A 24,138-nucleotide genomic window follows, 5' to 3' on the forward strand; every position below is an offset into this window, starting at 1 on the left:
TTTGAAGCAGTCCATGTGCTAAGGCCTGGCTCGCTGCATGAGTACTTGGATACTGACTGAGTGCCCGATTCACAGAACTAACTTAAGACAAAATCCTAAACTTACTACTTTTGGTATTCACAGAAATTAGGATTTTGTCTTAAGTTTGTCTTAAGACAAACTTAAGACAGACTTAAGACAGACTTAAGACAGACTTAAGACAAACTTAAGACAGACTTAAGACAGACTTAAGTTAGATTTTTGTCTTAAGTTTGTCTTAAGTCTGTCTTAAGTCTGTCTTAAATCTGTCTTAAGTTTGTCTTAAGACAATCTTAAGACAAAATCCTAACTTATGTGAATACCAAAAGTAGTAAGTTTAGGATTTTGTCTTCAGTTAGTTCTGTGAATCGGCCCCTGAATGATTACAGTACTGCAAGGAGAGAGCCTGCGTGAATTTATAAGTGGTTGGGTTTTGGCGCTGTGAATGCATTAGTATATGGTGCTGAATGGGTCACTAGAGGAGTGCAAGGTGAGTGACAGGGTAATATCTGGAATGTATAGATACTGACTGGGGAATTGAAGGTGTGAAAGACAAGTGTGTAGGTGGTTAGAGGACTGCATGCATAGTGGATATGCGTTTGAAGCAGTCCATGTGCTAAGGCCTGGTTCACTGGATGAGTAATTAGGTACTGACTGAATGATTAGAGTACTGCAAGCAGAGTACCTGGGTGAATTTATAAGTGGTTGGGGTTTGGTGCAGTAAATTAATTACTACATGGTGCTGAAAGGATCAGTAGAGGAGTGCAAAGGAAAGTGACAGGGTGTTTGCTGGAAGTGTATGGATACTGACTAGGGAATTAAAGGTGTGAAAGACAAGTGTGTAGGTGGTTAGAGGACTGCATGCATAGTGGATCGGGGTTTGAAGCAGCCACTGTGCTAAGGCCTGGCTCACTGCATGAGTACTTGGGTACTGACTGAATGATTAGAGTACTGCAAGGAGAGTGCCTGGGTGAATTTATAAGTGGTTGGGTTTTGGCGCAGTGAATGGATTAGTACATGGTACTGAATGGGTCACTAGAGGAGTGCAAGGGGAGTGACAAGGTGTTTGCTGGAGTGTATGGATACTGACTGGGGAATTGAAGGTGTGAAAGACAAGTGTGTAGGTGGTTAGAGGACTGCATGCATAGTGGATAGGGGTTTGAAGCAGTCCATATGCTAAGGCCTGGTTCACTGGATGAGTAATTAGGTACTGACTGAATGATTAGAGTACTGCAAACAGAGTACCTGGGTGAATTTATAAGTGGTTGGGTTTTGGCGCAGTGAATGGATTAGTACATGGTACTGAATGGGTCACTAGAGGAGTGCAAGGGGAGTGACAAGGTGTTTGCTGGAGTGTATGGATACTGACTGGGGAATTGAAGGTGTGAAATACAAGTGTTTAGGTAGTTAGAGGACTGCATGCACAGTGGATAGGGGTTTGAAGCAGTCTATGTGCTAAGGCCTGGTTCACTGGATGAGTAATTAGGTACTGACTGAGTGATTAGAGTACTGCAAGGAGAGTGACTGGGTAAATTTATAAGTGGTTGGGTTTTGGCGCAGTGAGAGGATTAGTACATGGTGCTGAATGGGTCACTAGAGAAGTGTAAGGGGAGTGACAGGGTGTTTGTTGGAAGTGTATGGATACTGACTGGGGAATTGAAGGTGTGAAAGACAAGTGTGTAGGTGCTTAGAGGACTGCATGCATAGTGGATAGGGGTTTGATGCAGTCCATGTGCTAAGGCCTGGCTCAGTGCACGAGTACTTGGGTACTGACTGAATGATTAGAGTACTGCAAGCAGAGTACCTGGGTGAATTTATAAGTGGTTGGGGTTTGGCGCAGTGAATGTATTAGTAAATGGTGCTGAATGGGTCACTAGAGGAGTGCAAGGGGAGTGACAGGGTGTTTGCTGGAAGTGTATGGATTCTTACTGGGGAATTGAAGGTGTGAAAGACAAGTGTGTAGTTGGTTAGAGGACTGCATGCATAGTGGATAGGGGTTTAAACAGTCCATTTGCTAAGGCCTGGCTCACTGCATGAGTACTTGGGTACTGACTGAATGATTAGAGTACTGCAAGGAGAGTGCCTGGGTGAATTTATAAGTGGTTGGGTTTTGGCGCAGTGAATGGATTAGTACATGGTACTGAATGGGTCACTAGAGGAGTGCAAGGGGAGTGACAGGGTGTTTGCTGGAGTGTATGTGTGAGAAGGTGGCCTGATATATGCTGTCCACTAGTTCTAGTGGGCACCTTGTATCAGTCCAAACAACCCCTTACGGTGATTGGTTAAGGACAACCTTTATTGAAAGCTATCCTAGTGATAGCTATGGAGAGCAGCCTTCAGGCTACGTCTTGAAGGAATGTAAAGCAGCTTGTTTTCCAGTCTATAATCTCTTGAATGATCAAATGAAAGGACAACCACACCAGGTATATATTCAAAATATATGTATTTAGGTTAAAACACACCGTTCTTGTCTCTTTATCAGACTGGAGTTCGAAGTACTTCATTTACAAGTTAGTGATCAACAGTAATAGCACAAATACACGTTTGGGCCCTAGGGGCGTACCAAACCATATACCAAAAAAGTGGTATAAGAACCACGACTGAACTAGACACAAGGCCTAGAGCCTGTAGAATCACTGGGACCCCAAGGAACCACCCAAGGTAGTGACACAGGGGACCCACGGGGACTGTATGCAGTGGGTGAACACAACCACGGGTTCCCGTTAGCTTCTATGGGCAATGTCTCGGTTGGAATTTTAAAGATTAGGGACACTTAGAATTGAGTCACGACCAAACCCTTTAGAAGGAAAATGAAAGCAGAGGGGACAGAGTCTGGGTCACTAGCCAGTGACCGAGGGCAGGATGGACCAATGCCCACAGATGTCGGGTGCTTCAGGTGAGTTGATGAGTGTCTTGACTCTTCAGCCACGAGGTCCAGGAGGTGTTGACGAAGTCCATGAGCCGGATTCTAGCTGTCACATAAAGTCTGTCGAGTGCTGCAGTGTCGGTGACCAGAATGGTCCCAACAAGCCTTGGCAACGGCAAGTCACTGGAATTCAGAGAAAGGACTGCGGTGCAGACCAGCAAGGTCTGAGGGACTCACCCAGCGAGGGTAAGTCAGGGCACGTCTGGACCAACCAGGAAAGCCCAATTAGAAGAGGAGTTACCTTTGTGGGAACCTACTAGCCAACAGGCTAGCGATCGCAAAGGAGACTCAATCTTCGGTGCAGGAGGTGCTCAAGGCTGGGGCTACTCGGAGCCCAAAGCACAACTTCAAGGAAGTCCCAGAAGATAGTGTTGCTGCAAAAGTTCACGGTGTCCACAGGTCACAGTTCCACATCACCCACGATAGCCACGGGCCTCAGCTTTGCTGTGGACTCAGGGTAGCCTTGGAGAACTTTGGAAATCCACCTCTGGTGATGCAAAGACTTCGGCGTCCGGGGGGAGCTTCAGCGATGCAGATAGGTCAGTTGCTTCTTTGGTGCCTGCCAAGCAGGGGAGTCACTCCTTGACCCCAAGGGAGATTTCTTCAGTCTTCTAGTCAGGAGAGAACGTCGAAGGTCCAGGATATATGATGCAGAGTTTCGTCCAGGGTAATCTAAAGTCGCAAGGACTGGGTTCCCATACTTATACTAAGTTTGGGGATTGGACATACTCTAGGGACCCTCCCATGGGAGGGTTTGGAAAGAGGGGTGGTTACACCCATTTCCTTTGTCCAGTTTCACACCAGAGCAGGGGCAGGTAGACCCTGCAACCGGCTTGAACTGGACTATGCACAGGGACAACTTGTGTGCCCCCAGTGCAGGACTTCAAAGCACCAGAGAGTGCTCCCGCCCAGCCCCAATACACATCTGCATGTCTGGGGAGGTGGTTACACCTCCCTTCGATAGGAAACCTATTGTCCAGGCCTCCCCTGCCGGAGTTTTGGTCAGCAGCAGGAGGCCAGACCCGTGTCTGTGGCAGAGGCATCAATTTTGTGATGCCAGGGCTCAAGAAAGTCCTACCGGGTTAGACCAGTGTGAACATGTCTCTCCCTCTAGAAGAGTGGAATGCTACCCCCACCGCCAGAACTGGCGGAGGGGTAGTATTCCAAAGCGTTTGACACCAAACACGACATGTTTCCGTGCAGCCATCACAAAGTTAGTCTTTACTGCAAGGTTATAATGCACTTAAGAGTATATGGTCAGGCTGCACCACGAACAGCATCAGAGGAGATACTCCAAACGCTGCAGAGGGGCTCTGCTCATGCAGGGGCACCCTCTCACATAAAAACCAAGCACTCTGCCTTCAGGATGGTTAAGGCCTGCCATAGGAGTGACTTATAGGTTTTATATGTGTGTGCAATGGTAGTGATATAGGTAGCCTATACCACAGTAAGGGGTGCAAGCATACCCTTACCTAGGCTGCAGTAGCAGACCTGTGGTGCCATTTTGGAGTGCTTCCCAGGGGTGGCATAATACATGCTTCAGCCCCTGGTAGGCCTCTGAGGTACCTATGCCCTAGGTACATAGTATACCATATACTAGGGGCTTATAAGGCACTCCAGAATCCAATTAGATATGTACCTAATGTACATGGAAACCATTTTAGAGAGGAAGCAGCTAGGCTGGGGCCCTGATTAGCAGGGCCACAGCCAGACTAAGGTCGAAAAACAGTAAAACACCAGCAAAAAGTGGGGGTACCCATGTGAAGCAGATCCTACTCTCCTACACTGAGTGAGTCTGTGAATGCATGCACGTGTCTCTGATGGGTCTGTGAGTTGGTGTGAGTCTCTGAGTTGGTGTGTGACTGGGTGAATTTTATATACCTTCACAATATTTTGGTAATCAATATTATGGGTCTGATATATTTGTGGAGAACAAAGCAAACACAAGGAGATGATGGACGGAGCGCTGAAACTTTTCAGACACTCACCCCCAGTCACAAATCTGAGTTGAATCCATCACCTTTCTTTAGCTCACTTTGCCACCCCAGTTCAGACACAGTTATATGCAAATCAGTCTTGACCATGTGACTCATGGGAACAGTCCAGGCCGAACTGCCAAGCCATGTCTTCCCTGGACCGGAAACAAGCATCCTGGGACCGGTTTTGGGCTAACAGCCCTCATCAGCTAGGCTAGCTTGAATCCAGTGGCAAAGTGAGCAAGGGACCCACATCTGGGCATACCCTGCCAACTTAGGGAGAACAAAGCAAACACAAGGAGATGATGGACGGAGCACTGACGCTTTTCAGACACTCACCCCCAGTCACAAATCTGAGTTGAATCCATCACCTTTCTTTAGCTCACTTTGCCACCCCAGTTCAGACACTGCTATATGCAAATCAGTCTTGACCCTGTGACTCATGGGAACAGTCCAGCCCGAACTGCCAAGCCATGTCTTCCCTGGACCAGAAACAAACATCCTGGGAGCGGTTTCTGGCTAACAGCCCTCATCAGCCAGGGTAGCTTGAATCCAGTAGCAGAGTGAGCAGGTGCTTGCGATCGTCGACGAGATTTTCCATCCGTTCGCGAGCATCACGAGAATTGCTAGCCGGTCTCACAGTCCCGCAAGAGTTTGCAATCACGACATTGGGCACGCCATCGGACATCCAGCGGAAGTTTTGTGAAGAACGCGATCCCGAACATGCAGAATCTGCAATCTGGAGAAGGTTCTCTCCCAAGCAGCATCAAAACTTTCTCGAAACGATGGTCTGGATTAAAAAAATTCCTCAGATTGACATTTGGCTCTACTTTTTTTTTTAAAGGAGAGCAAAAAAACGATGGATTTAGGCCCAGATCCCTGTACTGGGGTGAATGTATGACATTGTTTTGCATTCTGTCCATCAATTGTTCTTTTTGCATTTGTCACCCATAGTGGGACGGGTATGCCCAGACGTGGGTCCCGTGCTCTCCATGCCACTGGAGTCAAGCTATTCTGACTGAAGAGAGCTGAAAGCCCGAAACCGGTCTTAGGATGCTTGTTTCCAGTTCAAGGAGGACCTGGCCTGGCAGTTCGGGCTGGACTGTTCTCATTGGGTGCAGGGTCAAGACTGATTTGCATATGGCTTGGTCCAAACTGGAATGACATGGAGAGCAAAACAATGATGGATTTAGGCCCAGATCTCTGTACTGGGGTGAATGTATGACATCGTTCTGCATTCTGTCCATCAATTGTTCCTTTTGCATCTGATATATTTGTAGCACAATATTCCTGTACTCAATGTTCTTTCATACACCCTATGCACACTACACCATTTTCAGAATACCACTGACAGAATTTTACTATTTTATTTTGTATTTATTTATAAAGTTTCGTATAGCGCGAATAAGACCCATGAGGGTATCCGAGTGCTTTACAAGGTGGAGGTTGTGGATACATCAGTAAAAGACAGTACTAAAGTGCATTTATGACATAAATACAAACATAGAAGAGTATCAAATCTAGGAGTGCGATCTTGTTAGGAGATCAGATGGAGATGGTCATGATCAGCAAAATAAGAGTTCAAAAGGTAAGGTCAATCGATATATAGTATGGTGGAGATTTTTGGTCTAACCATTTAGACATCAGGAATTATTTAACTTCTGCTTTGAAGGCGGCGGTAATGTGAATTAGATGGATTTCCTTTGGAAGAGAATTCCAGATTTTTGGTTCGATACCTGAGAAAGCTCTTTCGCACGTTTTCTTCTTGTGGCAGATCTGTGGTTTCAGCAGCATGAAGCTGTTGCTTCGCAATAATCTACATCTGCCAGATAGTTCCAGCTTTTGTACTAAGTATCTAGGATGATGAGGTCAAGCTTGTGAGTGCAGGTGAGATCATAGATGTTGAATGCATGGCTAACAGCCGATCAGCAATTAATGAGCATGCATTTCAGGAGGGTATCGGAGTGGGCTGTGACAAACTGATTGGGATTGATGGGCTTGAGATTATCTTTGTTAATCCCTCTAGGGTTGTGACTCAATACTCTGCATGGATTACTTTGGATGGTTTGGATTTGCGCCAGACATATCTTGGTGGTGTCTTCATTGGCAGTGTAGGAAAGGAGAAGTGCATGGATGTTACTGTCTGAGAGGCAATTGGTCGATCTCTTGGGTCAAGAGGGGGAGCTATAGGGAATGGAGAAGTTCTATTAAAGTGAGGCATATGAGGTTTGCGGTTAGGGAGCAAGATGAGCTGGGTGCCAGCTTGCTTCACCTGCAAACTATTATGCCTTGTTGAGCAACACCTCAGTGGTTAAGGAGGTAAGTCTTAGAACTTCCAAAAACCACACCACCTACAAGGACGCCATGACGGACTACTACAACCAGATAAGAGCCTTCCTTAAGATGCAGCAGCTTAAGTGAGATCTCGCCAAGTTGAGATTCCGATGAAGCGAGGGGGAAGATGGTTGTAGGTTGGGAGGGGGGTCAGGTTGGGAGGAAGAATTAGTTATGGGTGAAGGAAGAATTTGAAGGGCATATGGATCCTGCAGTGGGATTGCCAAAGTTGTAGGAGCGATACCCTGAGGGTGGCAGATGGGGGGAGAAGTGTGCTGATTGAGCGATCTAAAAGTCGTATGGATCGTCATTACAGGGGGTAAGAAATCAGGGATATTCATTGGCAGTGTATTGGTAGGTGATGATGTGGTGTCAGGAGGGCTAAGTAGGAGTAATTTGGGAAACAGGGGTGGGAATGAGCAAGCGGGAATAGGATCTGGAGAGAGGGACTTCATGCTTGCGGCTGTGGAGGGATCTGGTGTATGTGGTTAGGAGCAACGACTTAAGGAGAAGGTTTGAGTATGGATAGAGAGTGAGGAGTCGAGTGTAATGGTGGGCAGAGATGGAGTGGGGGCATGGGTTATCACTCAAGAAAGGGCTGCAAGGGGCCAGTATAGGAGAGGGTGTACATTGGGTTGCAGAGTTAATGTCAGTGTCAGGACTCCAAAAGATGGCTTAACAGTAGCGGGCACAGTGTTGGGCGGAGGTCATGGACCAGGAGAACGAGTACGGGCCAGAGGCAATGGATGGACCAGGTTGAATCGGAAAAGGAGTCTAAAGATGGCCGCCGCCTTCTAATCATCGCGGCGGTCTAGTTTATTTCTTTCCCACAGGTGCTCGGAGGCAGTTTGAGGCGCGCGCGCTGGAACAACCGCGCACTTCACCAGAGAATTCACGAAGTACGCAGGGTTAATCTATCGCTCCACAGAATTAGAGTAGAGAATATTTCGTCGGGCTTTCGTCCGGTTTTCGTTCGCTACCTCCGTCGGAAGTAGTTAGGAAAGAAAACAGTTAGAGTTCATTCCGTGTATTTGTCAACAAGGAGAAGTTTGCTGAGGCGACAGTTGGTGGCGCCTCTTCCTAGTGATAATCAAGGCTGGTGTAAAGAACTCGTCGAAGAATATCCTGGGCTGAAGAGAAGTCATAAGCTAAGTGTTCTATAGAATTGATAGAAGATGTCAAGACATATGTGAATATTGTAAATAATATAGACTTGGATAGAACGTACAGGAAAATAAGAAACACGTCTAAATTCCTGCAAAAAAGAAAAGAAGAACGTTAAGGCATTACTGAGAGGGAAATATGGTGCAGCTAGAAGGGTCTTAGACTTCAACTAGCGAGGAAGTCAGTAACCTTTATGAAGAATATCTACAGAAAAATAAGTACACACACACTCAAGTAAGTAGATATACAAATTAAGAGAATAGGAGAGTGTAAGGGTAAAAAGGAAATACTTACGTTCGGTGGTATCTTGTTGACAGGTGAATTCCAGAGTGTATTTTCCAAGAGAAAGAAAAGAAATATAGAGGAGAGGCACAGTGCCAGAAACGAAGGGTAGGTTAACATCATAGGAGCAGAATAAATTGGGACACAGTACATGTAGGACATATGTATAACTTGATGCTTAATTTCTAGGTTCTCTCAGTTGACACGCAGTTTGCGGATAGAACTAAGAAGCAGACGCAAGAGAGAAGACCGTTTCAGGACCAGTCTCTTCTTGTTTATTATTTTATCCACTCCCCTTTCCCCCCGGGGGTAGATTTGAGGGTCTAGATATTTAACTGGCCCACAGAGATATCCTTGAAGGGGAGTTGGGAATCAGCGTCTCTGTTCCTGTGCAAGACATCAGAAAGAAGAATCGTGTGGCCTTGACAGAGTGAAGTGCCCACGTTTTTTAACTTGCACCTGAGCAGAGATGGCTGAAGGAATAAATTTACAAACCCTAGGAGTAGTGTTAGAAACAATACAGAAGGAGTTGGTGGCAGTAAGAGAGGAAAATCAGAATCTTAGACAGGAGGTGGTCAATTCAAGAAAGGAAACAGCGGAACTAGCTCAAAAATTGAGACAACCACTTAGTACAGGACGAGAAACTTTAGACCCTCCTATTGAAGGCCCAAGTAGGATAGCAACACAAGTAATTCATTCTCTGTCCCCGGTTATACCATTAGCCCCCCCAGAGCGATTTAGTGGAGACCCACAAAAGGCGCAGATATTCATCACACAGTGTTCACTACACTTCATGTGTCGCCCTTCAATTTTCCCAGATGCGCAGTCAAGAGTGGCCTTCGTGCTATCGTACTTAAGTGGAGATGCGGCGTCCTGGTCTATGCCCTTGGTTTCCCGGGATGATCCCCTGCTGCATAATTACGAAACATTCAAACAAGAATTTCTGCGGATCTTTGACAGACGAAGAATCTCTCAAGTGGTTGATTAATCAATTACTAGACTTAAGGCAAGGAAACCGAGATCTAGTGGCATATTTAGCACAGTTTAATAAGCTGGTTGTGGAGACTGACTAGCCAGAGAGTAAAAGAGCCGCAGTCTTTTACAGAGGTTTGAAGGACGAAATCAAAGATGTGTTGGCGCAAATTCCGAATCGACCCACCGAAATTTCAGAGCTGGTAGACCTGGTTTTAGAAATAGACTTCCGTCAAGGAGAGAGAAAGGGAGAAAAGAGAAGAGACTTTAAAACAATGACCACACGGTTTGACAGGGCTCGGTCAGAAGGAATCAAGATTGCGGACGGACAAATGGTTTCGGAACCAATGCAAATAGGAACAATAAGGGGTCCGTTGACCAAGGAAGAAAAGGAAAAGAGGAGAACAGGCAATTTATGTATGTACTGCGGCTCCAGTGGACATTTCGTTAGAGGGGGTGTCCGAAGAAACCAAAGACTCCCTTCAAGCCGAAGGAAAACTTGCAGCACCACCTGTAGCGGGAGTTGGACCGGTGGATGCGAATGAAAAATCAACTCCGACAGAACATCAAGTAGTGAATACCCTGCAATCCTCTGCCCCACACTTGATCTTATCTATGGTGATTAAGTTCCGGCAAGTAACGTTGACTGAGGTGTCGGTAATGATAGATTCCGGAGCCACCGGAAACTTCTGTGACTTAAAATTTGCAGCCAAGGTAGGGTTACGAGCAATATTAAAATCTAGGAGCGAACCCGTCCGGGCTGTGGACGGAACGAATCTCTCCTCCGGACCCATAGTGAGCCATACAGAGCAAGTGCAGCTAATTTCCAGCGACGGACACCAAGAAGTGATTCAGTTCAATTTAATTGACGCACCCCAGTTTCAACTTATCTTAGGCCTACCCTGGCTTACAGAGCACAACCCAACAATCAATTGGAGCTCCAGAACAATAGTAATGGACTCGGAATACTGCAAGAAGAATTGCTTTGAGACAAAAGAAAAAACCAATGGGAGTAATCCAGCTCATTCCTTATGTATGACTGCAGCGTCTGTTTGCGTGATTAATTCTCAAGAAATTCCACCAGAGTATCGAGATTTTGAGGATGTGTTCAACGAAACAGAAGCAGAGCAATTGCCACCTCATCGGGTGTATGATTGTAAGATAGACCTGGAACCAGGCTCTAATCTACCTTGCAGTCGAGTTTATGCTTTAACAGAAAAAGAACATTGGCATTTAAAAGAATACTTAGACAAATATCTGGCAAATGGTTTCATCAGGCCATCGCAATCTCCTGTGTCTTCGCCTTTATTTTTCGTGCCAAAGAAGGAAGGAGATTTGAGAACTTGTATTGATTATCGCGCGATAAACAGGATCACCATGAAAAATCGGTACCCGCTTCCACTCATTTCCGTCCTATTGGATCAGGTAAAAGGAGCACAGATTTATACCAAACTTGACCTTAGAGGAGCTTACCATATGGTTCGTATGCGTGAAGGAGATGAGTGGAAGACGGCATTTAGAACGAGATTTGGATTATTTGAATACCAAGTCATGCCGTATGGGCTCTGCAACGCTCCGGCTGCTTTTCAACATTTTATAAATGACATCCTCCATGAATACATTGATCAGTGTGCAATTGTGTACATTGATGATATTCTGATTTACTCATCCGACAAAAGTAAGCATCGAGGGGAAGTGGGAGGAGTTCTACAGAAGCTCCAAGAAAACAAGCTGTTTGTGAAACTAGAAAAATGTGTGTTCAACGTATCCAGGGTGGAGTTTTTGGGATTTGTCCTCTCACCAACCGGAATAAATATGGACGAACGGAAAATCAAGACGGTGGTCGATTGGAAATCTCCTGAAAGTGTTAAGGAAGTTCAGAGCTTCATAGGGTTCGCAAATTTCTACAGAAGGTTTATAAGTGAATTCTCACGGAGAATACTTCCTCTTACAAAACTACTCCGGAAGGGAGTCCACTTTGATTGGACAGAAGAAACTGAAGAGGCTTTTAAATCCCTGAAGAAAGACTTCACCACAGCACTAATACTTTTACATGCTGATCCTTCAGAACCATTCTATGTTAAAACAGATGCTTCCGATTTAGCAGTCGGGGGAGTGCTATCCCAACGACACAAGGAAACTGGCCAGTTGCATCCGGTTGCTTACAGATCAAGAAAATTGACGTCAGCAGAAGTGAATTACACTATAACAGAGAAGGAGTTATTGGCCATTAAAGACGCCTTTAAGGAGTGGCGACACTACCTCATGGGAGCCAGGCATCTAGTGACAGTTTTTACGGATCACCGAAATTTAAAATTTCTGAAATCAGCTAAGACCCTAACTCCAAGACAACTTCGATGGTCATTGTACTTTGCCGATTATGACTTTGTAATCACCTACCGACCTGGGGCTCAGAACGGGAAGGCTGATGCCTTATCCAGACTAGGAACCAATAACCAAAAGAGTAACACAGAAAATCAAACTATAATTCCAAGTACCAGAATCATTGGCGCCATCACTTCAATAGACCTAAAGGAACAAATAACCGAAATCATGAGTCCAGAAGAAATGCAAGAATGGGTTGAAGAGGGCGATGGAAGAGAGATCCAACAACAATTGCCGTATTTTAAAGGAGCCTTGTATTTGCCTACCAAAGAGTTACAAAATCAGGCGCTGTACGAGTGTCATGATGCTCCTTTAGCGGGGCATAAAGGAGAAGCGAAGACTGAAGAATTAGTTAAAAGACTTTATTGGTGGCCTCAGATGACCAGGGATGTGGAAAAGTACGTAAAGACCTGTGAAATCTGCGCTCAGGGAAAATCTGAACGGCAAGCCCCTAAGGGGTTTTTACAACCCTTGCCTACACCATCTTTTCCATGGCACACAGTTACGCTAGACCTCATTGTAGATCTGCCTCTTAGTCAAGGTTTCAACACCATCCTAGTGGTGGTGGACACATTTACTAAGATGACACATTTCACGGCTCTAAAAGGGGTTCCCACAGCTAAACAACTTGCTAGGCATTTCAGTACACAGATTGTGAAAATTCATGGCATCCCGAGGGTAGTTATTTCAGATAGGGGTGCACAATTCGTATCTCATTTTTGGAAGGCTTTTCTGAAAGGGTTGGGAATCGAAGCTAGGTATTCAACCAGTTATCACCCAGAGACAGATGGGCAAACAGAAAGGGTGAACCAAGAACTAGAGCAGTACCTAAGATTGTTCCTGTTGAAACAAGAAGGAGAGTGGGCAGATTATTTATGGGCAGCCGAGTTTGCACACAACAATGCCAGGAATGTCTCTACAGGCTATTCCCCATTTTACCTGAATTATGGCCGACATCCAAATTTCACTATAGGGCAGACTGATATTCAAGTTCCAGCTGTAGGAGACCTAGTATCACACTTAAAACAAGTCCACCGGACGGTCATACAAAATTTAGAACAGGCTAAAAAAAAATATAAGACCTACGCAGATAAAAAGAGACGTGAGGGCCCTCCCTTAGAGGCAGGAGATTGTGTTTGGTTAAGTACAAAGAACCTTCGGTTAAAAGGTAACAGAAAATTTCAACCTAGATTTATAGGGCCTTATCGGATAGAAGAAAAGATGTCTCACGTTACCTATCGGTTAAAACTGCCCACCAAACTGAAGGTTCATCCAGTTTTTCATGTGTCCTTGTTGAAAAAGGCCCCACTGGAACTGCGAAAAAATCTGCCTCCAAAACCCATTCCATTAGAATCTGGAGTAGAATTTGAAGTCAAGCAGATTTTAGATTCAAAAAAGGTAAAAGACAAACTGTACTATTTAGTTGACTGGAAGGGCTATGGGCCAGAGGAGCGATCTTGGGAATTGGAGTCAGATATCCATGCTCCAAGATTAGTTAAATCTTTTCATCAAAGATTTCCTTCAAAGCCACGATTGGAAGGACCTCCTTTGTTGGGGGGTACTGTCAGGACTCCAAAAGATGGCTTAACAGTAGCGGGCACAGTGTTGGGCGGAGGTCATGGACCAGGAGAACGAGTACGGGCCAGAGGCAATGGCTGGACCAGGTTGAATCGGAAAAGGAGTCTAAAGATGGCCGCCGCCTTCTAATCATCGCGGCGGTCTAGTTTATTTCTTTCCCACAGGTGCTCGGAGGCAGTTTGAGGCGCGCGCGCTGGAACAACCGCGCACTTCACCAGAGAATTCACGAAGTACGCAGGGTTAATCTATCGCTCCACAGAATTAGAGTAGAGAATATTTCGTCGGGCTTTCGTCCGGTTTTCGTTCGCTACCTCCGTCGGAAGTAGTTAGGAAAGAAAACAGTTAGAGTTCATTCCGTGTATTTGTCAACAAGGAGAAGTTTGCTGAGGCGACAGTTGGTGGCGCCTCTTCCTAGTGATAATCAAGGCTGGTGTAAAGAACTCGTCGAAGAATATCCTGGGCTGAAGAGAAGTCATAAGCTAAGTGTTCTATAGAATTGATAGAAGATGTCAAGACATATGTGAATATTGTAAATAATATAGACTTGGATAGAACGTACAGGAAAATAAGAAACACGTCTAAATTCCTGCAAAAAAGAAAAGAAGAACGTTAAGGCATTACTGAGAGGGAAATATGGTGCAGCTAGAAGGGTCTTAGACTTCAACTAGCGAGGAAGTCAGTAACCTTTATGAAGAATATCTACAGAAAAATAAGTACACACACACTCAAGTAAGTAGATATACAAATTAAGAGAATAGGAGAGTGTAAGGGTAAAAAGGAAATACTTACATTCTGTGGTATCTTGTTGACAGGTGAATTCCAGAGTGTATTTTCCAAGAGAAAGAAAAGAAATATAGAGGAGAGGCACAGTGCCAGAAACGAAGGGTAGGTTAACATCATAGGAGCAGAATAAATTGGGACACAGTACATGTAGGACATATGTATAACTTGATGCTTAATTTCTAGGTTCTCTCAGTTGACACCCAGTTTGCGGATAGAACTAAGAAGCAGACGCAAGAGAGAAGACCGTTTCAGGACCAGTCTCTTCTTGTTTATTATTTTATCCACTCCCCTTTACCCCCCGGGGGTAGATTTGAGGGTCTAGATATTTAACTGGCCCGCAGAGATATCCTTGAAGGGGAGTTGGGAATCAGCGTCTCTGTTCCTGTGCAAGACATCAGAAAGAAGAATCTTGTGGCCTTGACAGTCAGTTGCGTTGGGGTGTCTTCGGATAGTGATTGGGTTCTTCTTGTTCAGCATCATATCCTATGCTGACGACGTCCAGCTCATCCTCTCCCTCACCAGCAACCCCGAAGACACCAGAATGAGCTTCCAGGAGGGAATGAGTGGAGTAGCCACCTGGATGAAGGACAGTTGCCTCAAATTAAACCCCCGAAAAGACCGAGGTTCTCATCTTCGGACCCAGCCCCTCAGCCTGGGACGACTCCTTGTGGCCTCCCGCCCTCGGCCCCCCTCCGACCCCAACAGACCACGCTCAGAACCTCGGCATAATCCTCGACTCCTCACTCTCCATGAACTGCCAAATCAACGCTATTGCCTCTGCCAGTTTCAACTGCCTCCGAACCCTACGAAAGACTTTCAAATGGATCCCCTCAGACTGCCGAAAGACCGTCACACACTCACTCATCAGCAGCAGGCTCGACTACGGCAACCCCCTCTACACCGGAATCAACAAATCACTACTTCGCAAACTTCAAACCATCCAAAACGCCACCGCCAGGCTTGTCCTAGGACTACCACGCCGGGAACACATGACGCCACACCTACGAGAGCTCCACTGGCTCCCCATTGAGAAGAGGGTCACCTACAAACTATTCACGCACGCGTACAAATCCCTGAACAACATCGGACCCAAATTCCTCAACAACCGAATGAGTTTCCACAAACCCAAGAGGAACCTTCGCTCTTCCGACCTCGCCCTGGCAGAGGTGCCCCGCATCCACCGAAGCAGAGCCGGAGGGAGAGCCTTCTCCTACACCGCCGCCACAGCATGGAACGCTCTCCCAGTTGAAATAAGACGGGCACTCAAGGCATGGCTTTTCAACTGATCGGAGCTGCTAGACCTACCCCTCCCCAGCGCCTTGAGACCCTCGCGGGTGAGTAGCGCGCTTCACTAACGCCTGATTGATTGATTGATTGATTGATTGATTGACAGCTCTTTTTATGACAGGAGAAATATCCCTGCTAGGTGTCATTATAGGATCTCCACAAAGTGCAAAGAAAGTCAGCCGTGCTACCCAGAGATCCGCAAGCAGCGGAGTGCATTGGATAAATGCTGTTAATGGTGATTTTCAGTGCCAGGTGCTTCTCCGCACTTGTCCTCACTCTGCAATCATTGCGAATGGCACCATGCACAGTGCAAGCAGGCACTGGTTCCTTTCTGGCGCTCGAGAAGGTTTTTATTCGAGCAGCAGCTTTCTCAATGCGAACGGCCAATTTCTCAACACAAGTGGTCGCGAGTATACGCGACCACTCGCAATTAAAAATCTGACCACCCACTTTGAGAAATCTCGCCGAGAGGTTGATTTTCAACGTTCGCGCTCGCCAACTTGATGTTGACGATCGCAAGCGAGGAAAAATCTCGCCTGGAGGTGTTTGCGCTCGACAGCTTGACGTTGACAAATGCAAGCGAGGAGAACTCTGTGAACTTCAAATAACGCGGAATTCAGAAAGCTCCACGAGCGGAGCAGAGTTTACTGCCCAGACTTAGATTGCAGTAAACTGTGTTTGAGACTTTTAGCAGTATTTTTTGCGAGATCAGGGGGGTAATTAATTGTGTAGGCATTAAAGCCTGTTGGATTTAGTGTTGCATCCTTAACTCAAGGAGAGCAAGCTAAAGGGGGAGGAGAAATTGAGTGAATACTGTTGTCATTGGGTCAAGGAGCGGCCAAAAGGCAGCATGAGGGCGCTGTAATAAGCATCATATCCTAGGTTCGTAGTAAGGAGTAGTTCGTAGGAGGTTAGTAGGGAGCTTTGGTCTGTGATCCGAAGTCCTAGACTATGTTGCATGCCAGGATGCACTTCAAACAGGGGGCAAGCATTTTACAGAAGAACCACAGATGTAACTTGGGGAGTAGCGGCCTATGTTCGGGGACCATAGGCCATGTTGTGTGCCAGGATGTCCCTCCAGTGGTGGGTGGTCGTTTTGAGGAATAACACAAGTTTGAATGGATGAAGAGAAAGAGAGGTGAATGTCAATGGGACAGTTAAACCATCATTCCAAGATGACCGCCCAGGGTTCCTTGTAAGAGATCCTTCCTTAGTCCTCTTTCTATTTTTAAAAAGGTTTCACCAGGCTAGAGTTCTTTGTCGGTTTCTGCTTCCCATGTAGTGGGTCTCTATCTTAGGATTTATTTATTTTTCCTTTTTTTCTTGAGGTGGCATGGGAGAGAGGAGCAGAGGGGCCCCTAAAATGGCAGACAAGAGGACCTCTCCAGAGAGGTCAACAATGAGGCTAGCAAAGTCGCTGTCCTCCCAACACCGGACCGGCAGGATAGGCAGCCCTTCACCCAAAAATCAAGCGGGCAAGAGGGCAGAGACTGCAATGATCTGGCCAGGAAAGAAATCGGTAGTCAGAGCAGGCAGAGGGGGTGGCTGTCAGAGGTGAACTCGGGAAGGCAGTGCAGACCACAACAAACCCAGGTGGCTGACCCCCAATCTAGTAAGAGGAGCAGCAGCGGGAGGGACTCACCCTGTTTCCCCTTCAGCTCCTAGCGATCCTCGCTGAAACCGCCGACATGCCTGCTCCCGACCGAGAGCTGGTCAGACGGTGGGAGGAGGCAGCCCTTCACGGTCTTGAAGACGACTCCCACCGAGTCGGGTAGGCCTACTACACTTTCAAAACAAGCATTGGCATAGCCAATAGGTCTCGCCTTTGGGACCTTATAAGTGTTAGCCATGCAACACTTGATGTTGTTGCACCAAGGATATGGTACAGGACAACTAAACACTTATAAGGTCTATGTCAATGCTTGTTTTTATTTTTTTAAAGGACAAGCAGTGCTATAGGGCCCCAGCTGCCACTTAGTCCACCGCATCCCATGTAGACGCTGCAGCCATCTTTGAATGGTTTTAAAGCCAATTCAAAAGCGGTCGCCAGTGTATGTGAATCCCTCTCAACTGTGAGACTGTTCTCCTGCTTCGCAATTCTATTAAATACAAATTATGTAAAAAGAACATCCCTTTCTGAGCTGCACGGCTCATCCTACCCACGTTTCACGCGCAGATTTGAAATACTGATGGTTTGGGCTTCCCGGAATTTAACTGGTAGAGAGGTGTAGGGAGAGGTAGAGAGAGAGAGGGGTAGAGAGCGAGAGAGGTAGAGAGAGAGAGGGAGAGAGAGAGAGATGTAGAGAGGTAGAGAGAGAGAGGTGTAGAGAGGTAGAGAGAGAGAGGTAGAAAGAGAGGTAGAGGTAGAGAGAGAGAGAGAGAGAGAGAGAGAGAGAGAGTGGTAGAGGTAGAGAGAGAGGTAGAGAGGGAGAGGGAGAGGTAGAGGTAGAGAGGTATAGAGAGAGGTAGAGAGAGTGGTAGAGAGAGAGGTTGAGAGGCAGAGAGAGAGAGAGAAAAATAGAGAGAGAGGTAGAGAGAGAGGTGGAGAGAGAGAGAGAGAGAGAGAGAGAGAGAGGTTGAGAGGGAGAGATAGAGAGGAAGAGGTAGAGAGGAAGAGGTAGAGAGGAAGAAGTAGAGAGGGAGAGGTAGAGAGGGAGCAGTAGAGAGGTAGAGAGAGAGGTAGAGAGGGAGAGAGAGGTCGAGAGGTCGAGAGAGAGGTCGAGAGAGAGGTAGAGAGAGAGGTAGAGAGGTAGAGAGAGAGAGGTCAAGAGGTAGAGAGAGAGGTCGAGAGGTAGAGAGCGAGGTAGAGAGAGGTAGAGAGGGAGAGGTAGCATTAGAGAGGTAGAGGTAGAGAGGGTGGTAGAGGTAGAGGGGTAGAGGGAGAGAGAGAGGTAGAGAGATCGAGAGGTAGAGGTAGAGGGAGTGAGAGAGAGAGGTAGAGAGAGAGAGATAGATAGAGAGGTAGAGAGAGAGGTCGAGAGTTAGAGAGAGAGGTCGAGAGGTAGAGAGAGGTCGAGAGAGAGGTCGAGAGAGGTCAAGAGAGAGGTCGAGAGAGAGGTCGAGAGAGAGGTCGAGAGAGAGGTCGAGAGAGAGGTAGAGAGTGAGAAAGGTCGAGAGGGAGAGAGGGAGAGGGAGAGGTAGAGAGGGAGAAGTAGAGAGGGAGAGGTAGAAAGTGGTAGAGAGAGTGGTAGAGAGAGGTAGAGAGAGAGGTTGAGAGGTAGAGAGAGAGGTCGAGAGAGAGGTCGAGGGTGAGGTAGAGAGGGAGAGAGGGAGAGAGGTCGAGAGGGAGAGAGGTCGAGAGGGAGAGAGGTTCAGAGGGAGAGAGGGAGAGAGGTAGAGGTAGAGAGGGAGAGGTAGAGAGGGAGAGGTAGAGAGTGGCAGAGAAAGTGGTAGAGAGAGGTAGGGAGAGAGGTAGAGAGAGGTAGAGAGAGGTCGAGAGAGAGGTCGAGAGAGGAGTCGAGAGAGAGGTCGAAAGAGAGAGGTCAAGAGAGAGAGGTCGAGAGAGAGGGAGAGAGAGAAAGGGAGAGAGGGAGAGAGAGAGAGGGAGAGAGAGAGAGGTAGAGAGGCTGAGAGAGAGAGGTGTAGAGAGGCAGAAAGAGGTAGAGAGGTAGAGGGAGAGAGGTCAAGAGAGAGAGGTTGAGAGGGAGAGGTTGAGAGGGAGAGGTCGAGAGGGAGAGGTAGAGAGGGAGAGGTGGAGGTGGAGAGGTGGAGAGGTAGAGAGGGAGAGGGAGAGTGGTAGAGAGAGAGGTAGAGAGAGAGGTAGAGAGAGCGGTAGAGGTAGACAGAGAAAGAGGTAGAGAGAGAGGTAGAGAGAGAGGTAGAGAGAGGGGTAGAGAGAGAGGTAGAAAGAGAGAGGTAGAGAGAGAGAGAGAGAGAGAGAGAGAGAGTGAGAGAGAGAGAGAGAGGTAGAGAGAGAGAGATAGGTAGAGAGAGAGGTCGAGAGAGAGAGTTAGAGAGAGAGGCTTAGAGAGACAGAGTTAGAGAGAGAGAGTTAGAGAGGTAGAGAGAGGTAGAGAGGAGTAGAAAAGTGTAGAGGGAGAGGTAGAGAGAGAGAGGTAGGGAGAGGTAGAGAGCGAGAGGTAGGGAGAGAGGTAGAGAGAGGTAGGTAGAGAGAGAGGTAGAGAGGTGTAGAGAGGTGTAGAGAGGTGTAGAGGGAGAGGTAGATAGAGAGAGGTATAGAGAGAGAGGTAGAGGTAGAGAGAGAGAGGTAGAGAGGTAGAGAGAGGTAGAGAGAGGTAGAGAGAGGTAGGTAGAGAGAGAGGTAGAGAGAGAGGGAGGTAGAGAGAGAGGGAGGTAGAGAGTAAGGGAGGCAGAGAGAGGGAGGTAGAAAGAGAGAGCAAGATAGAGAGGTAAACAAGCAGTAGAATATCTCCAAACATCCACTGCCAGCGAAATGTAACTGTCTTATAAATGCAGCTGTCAATTTTGGAGAACTACGACTTACCTCTCAGCATTGGAACTTTAGAAAAAGAAAGGGACTCAGATAACTAAATCACACCTTAAAAGAGGGGAATGCACTAAAATTCCAGTTCATCATTTGTCAATCCTGCTTGGGAGGTCCAAATTGGTGGAATGCAACAGTTAAAGCATTGAAGGAATATTCTCATTCGGTGGTTTTCAGTTATGTTATCTTTACAAGATGCGGAATAGATGTAAGCTGGGTCTGACAGCGTGTCTTGAAAGATGCTAGAGAGGGAGAGGTAGAGAGGGAGAGGTAGAGAGGGAGAGGTAGAGAGGGAGAGAGGGAGAGAGAGAGGTTGAGAGAGAGGTAGAGAGAGAGAGAGGTCAAGAGGTAGAGAGAGAGGTCGAGAGGTAGAGAGAGAGGTAGAGAGGGAGAGGTAGCATTAGAGAGGTAGAGGTAGAGAGAGTGGTAGAGGTAGAAAGGTAGAGAGAGAGAGAGAGGTAGAGAGGTCGAGAGGTAGAGGGAGAGAAAGAGAGAGGTAGAGAGCGAGAGAGAGAGGTAGAGAGGTAGAGAGAGAGGTCGAGAGGTAGAGAGAGAGGTCGAGAGGTAGAGAGGTCGAGAGGTAGAGAGAGAGGTCGAGAGAGGTCGAGAGAGAGGTCGAGAGAGAGGGAGAGAAGGAGAGAGGTCGAGAGAGAGGTCAAGAGAGAGGTAGAGAGGGAGAGAGGTAGAGAGGGAGAGAGGTCGAGAGGGAGAGAGGGAGAGGGAGAGGTAGAGAGGGAAAGGTAGAGAGTGGTAGAGAGAGTGGTAGAGAGAGGTAGAGAGAGAGGTAGAGAGAGAGATCGAGAGAGAGGTCGAGAGAGAGGTCGAGAGGGAGAGAGGTAGAGAGGTAGAGAGGGAGAGAGGTCGAGAAAGAGAGAGGGAGAGGGAGAGAGGGAGAGGGAGAGGTAGAGAGGGAGAGGTAGAGAGGGAGAGGTAGAGAGTGGTAGAGAAAGTGGCAGAGAGAGGTAGAGAGAGAGGTAGAGAGAGGTAGAGAGAGGTAGAGAGAAAGGTCGAGAGAGAGGTCAAGAGAGAGGTCGAGAGAGAGAGGTCGAGAGAGAGAGGTCGAGAGAGAGGTCGAGAGAGAGAGGTAGAGAGGGAGAGAGAGAGAGAGAGTTAGAGAGGGAGAGAGAGAGAGAGGTAGAGAGGTCGAGAGAGAGAGGTGTAGAGAGGTAGAAAGAGGTAGAGAGGGAGAGAGGTCGAGAGAGAGAGGTCAAGAGAGAGAGGTCGAGAGGGAGAGGTCGAGAGGGAGAGGTAGAGAGGGAGAGGTGGAGGTGGAGAGGTGGAGAGGTAGGGAGGGAGAGGGAGAGTGGTAGAGAGAGAGGTAGAGAGAGAAGTAGAGAAAGAGGTAGAGGTAGAGAGGTAGAGAGAGAGAGAGAGAGAGAGAGAGAGAGGTAGAGAGAGAGAGAGGTCGAGAGAGAGAGAGAGGTCAAGAGAGACAGTTAGAGAGAGAGAGTTAGAGAGAGGTAAAGAGAGGTAGAGAGAGGTAGAGAGGTGTAGAAAGGTGTGAAGGGAGAGGTAGAGAGAGAGGTAGGGAGAGCTAGAGAGAGAGAGGTAGGGAGAGAGGTAGAGAGAGGTAGGTAGAGAGAGAGAGGTAGAGAGAGGTAGAGAGGTATAGAGAGGTGTAGAGAGGTGTAGAGGGAGAGGTAGAGAGAGGTAGAGAGAGGTAGGTAGAGAGAGGTAGGTAGAGAGAGAGAGGTAGAGAGAGGGAGGTAGAGAGAGAGGGAGGTAGAGAGATGTAGGTAGAGAGAGAGAGATAGAGAGGTAAACAAGCAGTAGAATATCTCCAAACATCCACTGCCAGCGAAATGTAACTGTCTTATAAATGCAGCTGTCAATTTTGGAGAACTACGACTTACTTCTCAGCATTGGAACTTTAGAAAAAGAAAGGGACTCAGATAACTAAATCACACATTAAAAGAGGGGAATGCACTAAAATTCCAGTTCATCATTTGTCAATCCTGCTTGGAAGGTCCAAATTGGTGGAATGCAACCGTTAAAGCATTGAAGGAATATTCCCATTCAGTTGTTTTCAGTTATGTTATCTTTACAAGATGTGGAATAGATGTAAGCTGGGTCTGACAGCGTGTCTTGAGAGATGCTAGAGAGGGAGAGGTAGAGAGGGAGAGGTAGAGAGGGAGAGAGGGAGAGAGAGAAGTTGAGAGAGAGGTAGAGAGAGAGAGGTCAAGAGGTAGAGAGAGAGGTAGAGAGAGAGGTAGAGAGGGAGAGGTAGCATTAGAGAGGTAGAGAGAGTGGTAGAGGTAGAGAGGTAGAGGGAGAGAGAGAGAGAGGTAGAGAGGTCGAGAGTTAGAGGTAGAGGGAGAGAGAGAGAGAGGTAGAGAGCGAGAGAGAGAGGTAGAGAGGTAGAGAGGTAGAGAGAGAGGTCGAGGGATAGAGAGAGAGGTCGAGAGGTAAAGAGAGAGGTCGAGAGAGAAGTAGAGAAAGAGGTAGAGGTAGAGAGGTAGAGAGAGAGAGAGAGAGAGAGAGAGAGGTAGAGAGAGAGAGAGGTCGAGAGAGAGAGAGAGGTCAAGAGAGACAGTTAGAGAGAGAGAGTTAGAGAGAGGTAAAGAGAGGTAGAGAGAGGTAGAGAGGTGTAGAAAGGTGTGAAGGGAGAGGTAGAGAGAGAGGTAGGGAGAGCTAGAGAGAGAGAGGTAGGGAGAGAGGTAGAGAGAGGTAGGTAGAGAGAGAGAGGTAGAGAGAGGTAGAGAGGTATAGAGAGGTGTAGAGAGGTGTAGAGGGAGAGGTAGAGAGAGGTAGAGAGAGGTAGGTAGAGAGAGGTAGGTAGAGAGAGAGAGGTAGAGAGAGGGAGGTAGAGAGAGAGGGAGGTAGAGAGATGTAGGTAGAGAGAGAGAGATAGAGAGGTAAACAAGCAGTAGAATATCTCCAAACATCCACTGCCAGCGAAATGTAACTGTCTTATAAATGCAGCTGTCAATTTTGGAGAACTACGACTTACTTCTCAGCATTGGAACTTTAGAAAAAGAAAGGGACTCAGATAACTAAATCACACATTAAAAGAGGGGAATGCACTAAAATTCCAGTTCATCATTTGTCAATCCTGCTTGGAAGGTCCAAATTGGTGGAATGCAACCGTTAAAGCATTGAAGGAATATTCCCATTCAGTGGTTTTCAGTTATGTTATCTTTACAAGATGTGGAATAGATGTAAGCTGGGTCTGACAGCGTGTCTTGAGAGATGCTAGAGAGGGAGAGGTAGAGAGGGAGAGGTAGAGAGGGAGAGAGGGAGAGAGAGAAGTTGAGAGAGAGGTAGAGAGAGAGAGGTCAAGAGGTAGAGAGAGAGGTAGAGAGAGAGGTAGAGAGGGAGAGGTAGCATTAGAGAGGTAGAGAGAGTGGTAGAGGTAGAGAGGTAGAGGGAGAGAGAGAGAGAGGTAGAGAGGTCGAGAGTTAGAGGTAGAGGGAGAGAGAGAGAGAGGTAGAGAGCGAGAGAGAGAGGTAGAGAGGTAGAGAGGTAGAGAGAGAGGTCGAGGGGTAGAGAGAGAGGTCGAGAGGTAAAGAGAGAGGTCGAGAGGTAGAGAGAGAAGTCGAGAGAGAGGTCGAGAGAGAAGTCGAGAGAGAGGTCGAGAGAGAGGTCGAGAGAGAGGGAGAGAGGGAGAGAGGTCGAGAGAGATGTCAAGAGAGAGGTAGAGAGGTAGAGAGGTAGAGAGGGAGAGAGGTCGAGAGGGGGAGAGGGAGAGAGGGAGAGGTAGAGAGTGGTAGAGAGAGTGGTAGAGAGAGAGGTAGAGAGAGAGGTAGAGAGAGAGGTCGAGAGAGAGGTCGAGAGAGAGGTCGAGAGGGAGAGAGGTAGAGAGGTAGAGAGGGAGAGAGGTCGAGAAAGAGAGAGGGAGAGAGGGAGAGGGAGAGGTAGAGAGGGAGAGGTAGAGAGGGAGAGGTAGAGAGTGGTAGAGAAAGTGGCAGAGAGAAGTAGAGAGAGAGGTAGAGAGAGGTAGAGAGAGATAGAGAGAAAGGTCGAGAGAGAGGTCAAGAGAGAGGTCAAAA

This window comes from Triturus cristatus, chromosome 7 (genome assembly GCF_964204655.1).
Source record: "Triturus cristatus chromosome 7, aTriCri1.1, whole genome shotgun sequence".
NCBI classification, from domain to species: domain Eukaryota; kingdom Metazoa; phylum Chordata; class Amphibia; order Caudata; family Salamandridae; genus Triturus; species Triturus cristatus.